At 37.6% G+C, this 9,305-nt stretch overlaps 1 protein-coding gene across 7 annotated transcripts in view; it reads right to left on the bottom strand.

The window, feature by feature from the left end:
• The window catches only part of LOC104853501 (serine/threonine-protein kinase Sgk3), a 161,070-nt gene that overhangs the window by 55,239 nt on the left and 96,526 nt on the right, over positions 1-9,305 (bottom strand). The gene's annotated exons all lie outside the window — the stretch shown is intronic.

The following is a 9,305-nucleotide window of genomic DNA, read 5'->3' on the forward strand; positions in this document are numbered from 1 at the left end:
CAAAATAATAAATAACCAATGTAAAAATGGACCAAAGACCTTAATAGACACCTTACCAAATAAAACACACAGATGGCAAATATGCACATGAAAAGATGCTCCACAGCTAGTTGCGGTGGCCCATGCCTATAACCCCAGCACTAGGGAAGCTAAGGCAGAAGGATCATGACTGAAAACCCAGACTATGTCTCAAAAAACAAAACAAAACAAAACAAAAAAAGCAAATAAAGATGTTTCACATCGTATCTCAATAAAAGGAAACACAAATTAAAACAAGAAAATCAACAACACCAAATGCTGCTAATGGTGAGGAACAACACTAAAAAGAAATGACCTAGTTGGGTGTCATGGCACATGCCTGTAACCCCAGCACTTGGGAGGCTGAGGCAGGAGGATCATTATGAGTTCGAGACTAGCCTGGGCTACATAGTGAGTTTGAGGTCAGTCTCAACTACATAGTACAAGAAAATCAACAACACCAAATGCTGCTAATGGTGAGGAACAACACTAAAAAGAAATGACCTAGTTGGGTGTCATGGCACATGCCTGTAACCCCAGCATTATGAGTTCGGGACTAGCCTGGGCTACATAGTGAGTTTGAGGTCAGTCTCAACTACATAGTGAGACCCAGTTGAAAGAAAGAAAGAAAGGAAGGAAGGAAGGAAGGAAGGAAGGAAGGAAGGAAGGAAGGAAGGAAAGAAAGAAAGAAAGAAAGAAAGAAAGAAAGAAAGAAAGAAAGAAAGAAAGAAAGACTGACCTAACAAGCCATGAAAAGATGTGGTTGGGCATTTAGCTCAGTGGCACTGCATCTGCCCGGCAAGTGCAAGGCCCTGAGTTCAATTCCTGGTACCAAAACAAACAAATTTATTACTAAGTAAAAGAAGCCATCTGAAAAAGCTCCAGACTGTATTATTCCCTATTTGAAATTCTAGAAAAGGTATAACTACTAAAACAATAGAAGGACCAGTGTCCAGTGGTTGCCATGGGTAGAACATACAGGATTTGGGGGTATAATGAACTCAGAGCTCCACACTGAGTTACATCCTCAGGCTTTCTTGTTTTTTATTTTGAGACAAGGCTTCACTAAGTTGCCCCAGTGGGCCTTGAACTTCAACTGCTCCTTTATTTTTGTTTTGTTCTTTTGGGACACAGTCATTATATAACTCAGGCTGGCCTTAAACTATGTAGCCCAGGCTGGCCTCCAATTTGTGGCAATCCTCCTGCCTCAGCCTTCCAAGTGTTTGGATTATAGGTGCGTACCACTACATCTAGTTTAGCTCAAGAGTAGCAGGGATTACACATGTATACCACCACACCAGCTAGCAGAGAGGATTTATTTATTTATTTATTTATTTTTGGTACTGGGGATCGAATTCAGGTCCTTGTGCTTGCAAGGCAGGCAGTGGAACCACTGAGCTAAATCCCCGGCTCAGAGAGGATTTCTAAGGTATGATCTATATGATAGTAGTGGATATGTGTTATACATTTGTCCACACCCATAAAATGGGCAACACTAAGAGGGAACCTTAATGTAAAGTGGATTTTGAGAGATTATGATGTGCCAGTATAGGCTCATAAATTGTAACACATGATATATCTGGTGGGGGATGTTTCACCCATTGGTGAAGTCACACACGTGTAGGGATACCAGGTATAAGGGAAATCTCTGTATCTTCCTTTCTCCTCCCCAGTACTAGGGATTAAACCCAGGGCCTTCACACTGAGCTGCACTTCCAACTCTTTTTTCATTTTAAACTTTGAGATAAAGTCTCACTAAACTTCCCAAGCTAGGTTCAAACTGTGATCCCCTTGCCTCAGCCTTACAGAGATCTGGGTAGGTATGAGCCACCATGCTCGCTTCATAGCTTCCTCTTAATTTGACTGTGAATCTAAAGCTGCTCTTAAAAAAAATTAAGACTGTAGAAAAAAACAGACCAGCATAGACCATAGAGATTAGATCAGAACTAGTTTGGGAACTAGAAATTGACCCAGAAAATACAGGATTACGGATCGGGACAGGGATTATTCCTGAGCATCAAAAACGCTTTGTGGGCTTCATTTTAAATTTCATTAAAAGCACTTTTCCAGGAAATTCTAAGTCCAAACTAACTGGTTAGTGATACTAAAAGTCTTCTGTAATAGTATACTCTGTATCTGTTTACTTCCTCCTCTCAGGAAAGTAGCTAAAGGCATTTCTGAAATGTTTCAGTAGAACAAAGCACATCTTTATGATATCAGTAAATGTTGTTCATTACAGAAGAGATTAAAAATCTAACAGGATCCTCCAATGAAAGACATACAGTAATCACCTCTCCTCTCCTCACCCACATCCCATGATGAATCAGTTACAACTTTTCCTGTTTTCCTTCATTACTAATACATCCTTCCTTTAATTCCCACTCCTCTTCACTCTTTGATGCTTCCCTCATGCTGTAATCACACTGTCCGGTCTTTCCTGGAGTTATCACATCTCTTATTTGAGGCATCTTTTATTTGTCCTGATCAGTAAAAGTGATACAGGAATTAAAAATACAATACCTGCAAAATAGCCTATGTTGGGACTAATAACAGAGAACAGTGCGTATGCAACAATTTGAAACAAGAGTTGGAGAGCCCCAACAAGTCACATAAGCCTGTTGATTTCCTGAAACTGACTTTATTTTACTACAGACATTTAGGGAAGGGAATGACTGAGGCGGAGAAAGTAACTACTGACAGCCCTTTGTTTTTCCATACTAGAATCAAAACTGGCAGGATAAAGAGGAAAACCCTAAACTTCCTTCAATGATAACATGTCCTTCCACTTGGCTCAGAACCAACAAGGCAGTGATGGTAGCAGTGGTTCCCTATTCTTCTCAGCTTCCTAAGGTCCCTTCTTGGAGTCCCAATCACAGAAGGACGGTACTATTCTCAGCTTCTCAAGCTTTTCCATTAAGGCACACTCCCAGCACATCTAGCAGGCAGATGCGAACACAGCACACATGAAGGACTTTTTCTAAAGGACTGTGGTCATGGTAGAAGAGACCCAGAGTAAAGCTGCTTGAGACTGCTGAGGTTGAACAAAGGATTCAGACTGATAAGTCATAAGAAAACAAAACTCAGAAGTTAATAATCACCACCATGTCCCATACAGTATCTTGGGAGAACTTCCAACTTGCTATCTCTGCTTCTATTCTAAAGCTCCTCCAATTCATTCGTTCCACAGTAGACTGACTGGAAATCCCTGCTTATATGTTTTCTTTGGCTTCCATTGCTCTGAGAATAAAATCCAAATTCTGAATTACTGAACATGGCCTAACCTTTGTCTACCTCTCTTAGGTTGTACCCGTGAGGCCTCTCACCCTCTACTCACCAGACTCCCATTGGAAGCTCCTCAGTTCACACACACACACACACACACACACACACACACACACACTAAGCTGCTCCTCTTGGTCTCTAGTCTCTATTTCTGTACCTGTCACCCCTATGTCTAGCATGCACTCCCCTCAGCTCTTCACAGTGAGATCTTTGTACAAGTATCACTCATTTTGACAATAATTCTAACTACGGTGCTCCCACCCCAAGTCAATCTTCCCTCATCAACCCATTCATTTCCATGTCAGCATTTATGAACTGCATCTAAGATTGCATTTTGCTTGCTTACTGAAAACTTCCCCAACTAGGGTGAAGGAACTATGATATTCACTATCACATACATAGCAGATTCTAATAAAACACAACTTTCATTTATTCATTCAATAGATAAGAGAGATATGCTTGGAAATTGCAGTGTTCAGGTGAGATAAAGTAACCAGTATCTCACCATTCCTTCATTGTGCCTCTCAATCATCAATTTATCCTTCCTTATGATCATCCCCATTATTATCCATACAGTATAACAATAAAAATCCATCCTAAAACACAGATTTAGTTATTTAATAGTAGTGTTTAATATGAGCTGGAGAGGTATCACTAGCTTTTATTATTTGTAACACTCTTAATAAAGTTTTATGGTTTTTTTTTTCCAATACTGGACATTGAACCCAGAGTCTTTGCACCAAGTTTTTCAAATTTTTATTTTGAGGCAAGGTATCTCTAAGTCACTAAGTTGCCCAGGCTGGGCTTGAACTTGCATTCCTTTGCCTCAGCTTCCCAGAGTGCTGGAATTACAGGCATAAGCCATCATTCCCACCAACAAAGGCATTTTAAAAGGAAAGAGAAATCTGGTTAAACAGATGTTTATGTAGTGTGATAAAGAAAACTACTGCAGTCCAAAGAAAGTATTTGCTTTCAAAATTCTTCTGACAATAAAACTTTATTGGGGGCCCAGGATTTAGCTCAGTGGTGCTGCCACCTGCCTTGCAAGTGGCAGTTCAATCCCCAGTACCAAAAGAAAAAAAAACCCACAAAAACACAAAATAAAAAAAAAACACTTTATTGGTTAAAACATTAGAAAATAGTTCTCAAATTACAACTAATTATATATTTAAATTATATTATTTACTGACATTGTAGCACATTTATTTTTAACTCCTGACCTTCTATTGGCTATATTATGAATAAAGATAGCTTTAGAATTTTATTCTAAATTTTAACATTTCAAAAATTAGATCTTTTTATTTTCCTATTAACTCTTTCCTATCAGTAGAAACTAGTAGTGCCCTTAGAATGGTAAAATAAATTTAAGTATCTATAGCTGAATGTGACAGGACTCACCTATAATCCCAGCTATTCAGGAGGCTTAGGTAGAAAAATCACAAGTTTGAGGTCTGCCTGCATAACTTAGCCAAACTCTGTCTCAAAATAAAAATTAAACAGTGCTATGTATGTAGCTTGGTGGTAGAGTGCCCCTAGGTTTGATCCCTAGTACCCAGTATCCAAAAGAAAAGTAAAAGTACTATACCTATAAATATCAAGCTCAAGAACAAAGAAAATAAATTAGGCTAATACATGCTCTAGAATGGAAAATCCCAATAGAGGTTTGGGAGGCAACAGGAAAAGAAAAGATAAAAATTAAACGGCAGAAATTTGTACACAGATTCTTAAATCAAGTTTTCAGTTACTAGTAAAATGAAAACATTAACCCAACTAGAATATGTGCACAGAGATGTCTGTAATGTAAAATTAAGCTAAATATATTAAATAAAATGCTGATATCAGATTTAAAACTGTAAGCATTAACAACAGACATACTCAAGTAACATATTATTATCTTCCTTTGAAACATTAAAAAGTTTCTGGCATAGATCTCTATATATCCAGGAAAATAAAAAGGTATGAACTTTCTGAGTGAACAATAAAAAGAGGTAAATTACTTTCTGCAAGGCTAGAGAAAATACAATATCTAGTCCTAGCCAGCTCCGAAAGCAAAGCAGAGAAACAGTATTATGTATGTCTGGAGATTAAAAAAAAAAAAAATATATATATATATATATATATAATATATAGTTTAAAATAATATTTCACAAGACAATACAAAGCTATACATGTTGCTCCATAAAACCTACCTTGTCCTAATGTCTTTCTGTGTAAAATTAATGTGTATTTTTAAAAAACATTTGCCTGTCCATCTATGTGAGTCTTGGGAATGTTGTTTTTGTATCTACTTCCTTCTATGAATCCAGACCTAATGTCTTCATTTATATCTTTACTGAGTACTAAATTTTTCCTTACCATCTTCCTTATGTATGCACATTATAGAAATAATTGTTGAATCTCAATCTTTAAAGCCTATTACGTAGAACTTTAAACTCACTTTTATTTTAAAAGCAGGTAAGCAGGTGTGGTTTTATATTTCCCTTAAAGTAACTGGAAAGAAAAAAAAAAAGTTTTAAGAAAAAAAAAAAAGGAACTGAAATCTCTGTGTATGTACTTTCTGTCCTTTTGTTTACATGAAACAAACAACAAAAAACCATGAAGGATTAAAATTCAAAGTTGACTCTGATAAGTCCCCTAAAAGCCACCAGAACTTACAGGGAGGAAAAAAAAATCACTTTATTTATTTATTCATTCATTCATTATTAAATTTTTTTATTGGTACATTTTAGGTATACAATACAGTTATATTCATCATTGGGAACTTGTACTTTTACATGATATACCTTGGTTCTTATTTTTCCCCATTCCCCTGCCCTCCCTTCAACCCCTCTACTCCTCCCTATTTACAAAGACTTTGTTTCCATTTTAGGAAAAACACTTTAAACTATCTGGTATTTGGGGTGGTAGTGGCATATAAAGGAGGTATGAAGTCTAAGCACTCAAAATAGAAAGGGCAGAGGTCTTTAGTACAAACAGGAATAGCTATTAGTCTAGTTTGTTAGAATGTATAACCACACCTGGGGAAAAGACAAACTCACTGATAAAAACAGAAACAGAAATTATCGTGAAACAATAGTCACTGTGGCATTTTATAAGGTATTTCCATTAAAGCCTTATCTTACTTTTATATTTACAAACCTAAATTGGAAATCAGTGTTTTTATCTACAGGAGTTACAGGCTGAAAAAATGAGTTTGAGATCACACTGTAGGGAAATCTAAATGCCAGGTGTCCCACTCTTGATCTTATTCCACAGACAAGGGTGTAAAGGCATTTGAAAAGGGAACTGCATAGCTTCTCAGTTTTTTTTTTGTACATTTTAGATATACAATACAGTTATAGTCATCATTGGAATCTTGTATCTTTACATGATATATCTTGGTTCTTATTTTTTCCCCATTCCCCTAGTCTCCTTTTCCCCCTCCCCTCTTTCCTATTTACAAAGACTTTGATTCCATTTTTTTCCTTTTCTCCTATTTTTTCTCTTCCCTTTTTACCTTCCCCTACCCCTCCCATTTACCCAATACCTTTAGACCTTTTCTTCCTATTACAAAATATCAGTTATACATATTGACCCAAGGGAACCACAGGATTGTAGGTGTACAAGATTCAATGAAATGAAGAGGCATGAACAAACCAAGACAACAATAAGAGTGGCATGCTTGCAAAAAAAAAGACAAGTAAAATAAGATGGTAGCTATCTGCATGTAGGGTGCAAGGTAGGAAGAAAAATTAACATGGCCTCAAGGATAAATAACTAGAAGTGAGGGGGGAAACTGAGAACAGGGCAAGATGACAGTGAATTAGTTTTAAGTAATTACTACTCTTGCTATAAAGGTCTGCATCAGATCTACATATATGATACCTTCTGTGTGCCAGGAATTGTTTCCAGGCACTCAGGATACAATAGCAAACACAAATGGGAAGCACTCTTAAGCCACACGGAACTTATTCCTTAGTGGAAGACAACAGATAATGAGTAATTATATAAACAGGTAAATATATATTATAGGAAGTGTGGGGTAGTAAGCAATTTTAAGTAGGTAACATCTGAGCAAATACCCAGAGGTGAGGGAGTGAGCTATGCAAAAGGCTGGATAAGAGTCAGCAACTAACACACCAATATCTCAAAATAATTTCACTCCACAATGATTTTGAAGATAGCAACAACATTGCAACATACTTCTTCAGGTCCCAGTCCTGTTTCCCTGGGCTTGCATTCAGGTTCCACTTCCTGGCTTTATCCTGCCCAATCAAGAAAACTTCACCAATAACAGTGATAAAAAACTGCCAAGTAGGTCAATTTGTTTATACTGCTGTTTACTTTCTGTACATAGGAGAAAGGGGTGCATTTTAAACAACAAAACCAAAGCGCTGTTAGAACATGTTTGTACAAAGCTTCAGTAGACAATCATCTTGTTCTCAAAGCAGTAATTTGACATAGCAACTTTGAGACTTGTGATTTAAATCAAAGGTGCTGAAGAATGATTATGAATCATGCAATTAAGCTACCAAGGAGGATAATGCTGAGAGAAAAACTATTCATGACATCATAAAACTATCAAAAATAAACCAGTAACTATCATTAAAAGCAGAAGATCATCCTTTGATTCTACAACCTGTTGATCATCAGAGCTGAATTCTAGCCTACACTCTGCTATTTATTGATTCTGCATCTTTGGCCTCAACTTTATCTGTAAAACCCAGATGGTCTGATTTTTCAGATCCCTTTCAATTCCATGCGTCAAGCTATGGATCCTATGGTTTTGTTTTTGTTTTTTTACATACATTGGGTGCTATGGTCTATCTTGTCTTGCAATATAAATAAGAACCCATCTCAAACAGCACAATTTATAAATCTTATAAAGTGGTAGATCTACCTTAAAGTGGTGCTTAAAATGAGGCTACATTCACCGTAAAGTCACTGCCTTTTTTCATCTCTTTTAGAACAGCCTTTAAGTCAGGAGGGATGGCTGTGCAGCTCAGCAGTAGAATGCTCCCATAGCTTGAGTGAAACCTTAGAATTGATCCCCAGCATCACAAACACAAAACGAAACAACAAAACAGACTTCTGTGTCTGTAGCATTTGAGAGTGAATTTGATCTGGAACAAGGTGGAGTACCATAGCAGGTAATACCCTTAGTAAAAGAAAAAAGTACACAGAACTTTTCTTGTAGGACTTAAATTTGCAAAAACACGGTTCCCAAGAAATCCCTAAGCATTTTTATTAACTGCTCTGAAAAAAAAGTGTCGGAATTCCGGTGATCATAACTTTGGAGTTTAATACTCACAAGAACGCATAATAAAGAAAATAGCCAACATTTACTGCTGTCAAACATCAGGTATCAAATCAATCTTTCCAACAATCCTGTAAAGTTGGAACTGCCATCTATCTTTGTTTTACAGGTGTGAGGACTAAGATAAACAGAAGTTAAGCAAATTGTCCAAATTTTTACAGTTTATTAGTAGATTCCAACTCAGGCATTCCAACTTCAAAGCCAAAGGCTTGCTGGGCGCGGTGGGCTACGCCCTAACCCTAAGTACTCTAGGAGGTTCAAAAAGTTGAGCCCAGCCTGGGCAATTTAGCAACTATGCAAAATCCTGTCTCAAAATAAAAAATGTAAAAAGAGACAGGGATGTAGTTCAGTGTGAAGGCCCCGAATTCAAAAGAAAGAAAGGAAAAGAAAAGTCGGTGCACTTAATTCCACTACATACTCCCCACAGAAAACCCTAACAGTCCTATTACTACTAGCACCCTTCCTGCCAGCTCAACACAAGTCAACCTAAAGCCCCGCAAGCTATTTTCTCCTCCGGTCCTCAGCCACGAGCTACAAATACACTTTTTAAACTTTACAATACCTGACATTGCTCAAGATTTGGGGAGGGAAGGTGTGTGGAACAACTCAAATGTTCTCTGTTCGGGAGCACGTGCAGTGAGCAAGCGCAGCAAAGACAGCTCAAGACCCGGTGTGGCCCCGGTAGTTCCTTCGCGCTCGGCCCAGCGCC

The sequence above is a fragment of the Fukomys damarensis genome, unplaced genomic scaffold (genome assembly GCF_012274545.1).
Source record: "Fukomys damarensis isolate Sample0158 unplaced genomic scaffold, DMR_v1.0_HiC HiC_scaffold_5, whole genome shotgun sequence".
NCBI classification, from domain to species: Eukaryota; Metazoa; Chordata; class Mammalia; order Rodentia; family Bathyergidae; genus Fukomys; species Fukomys damarensis.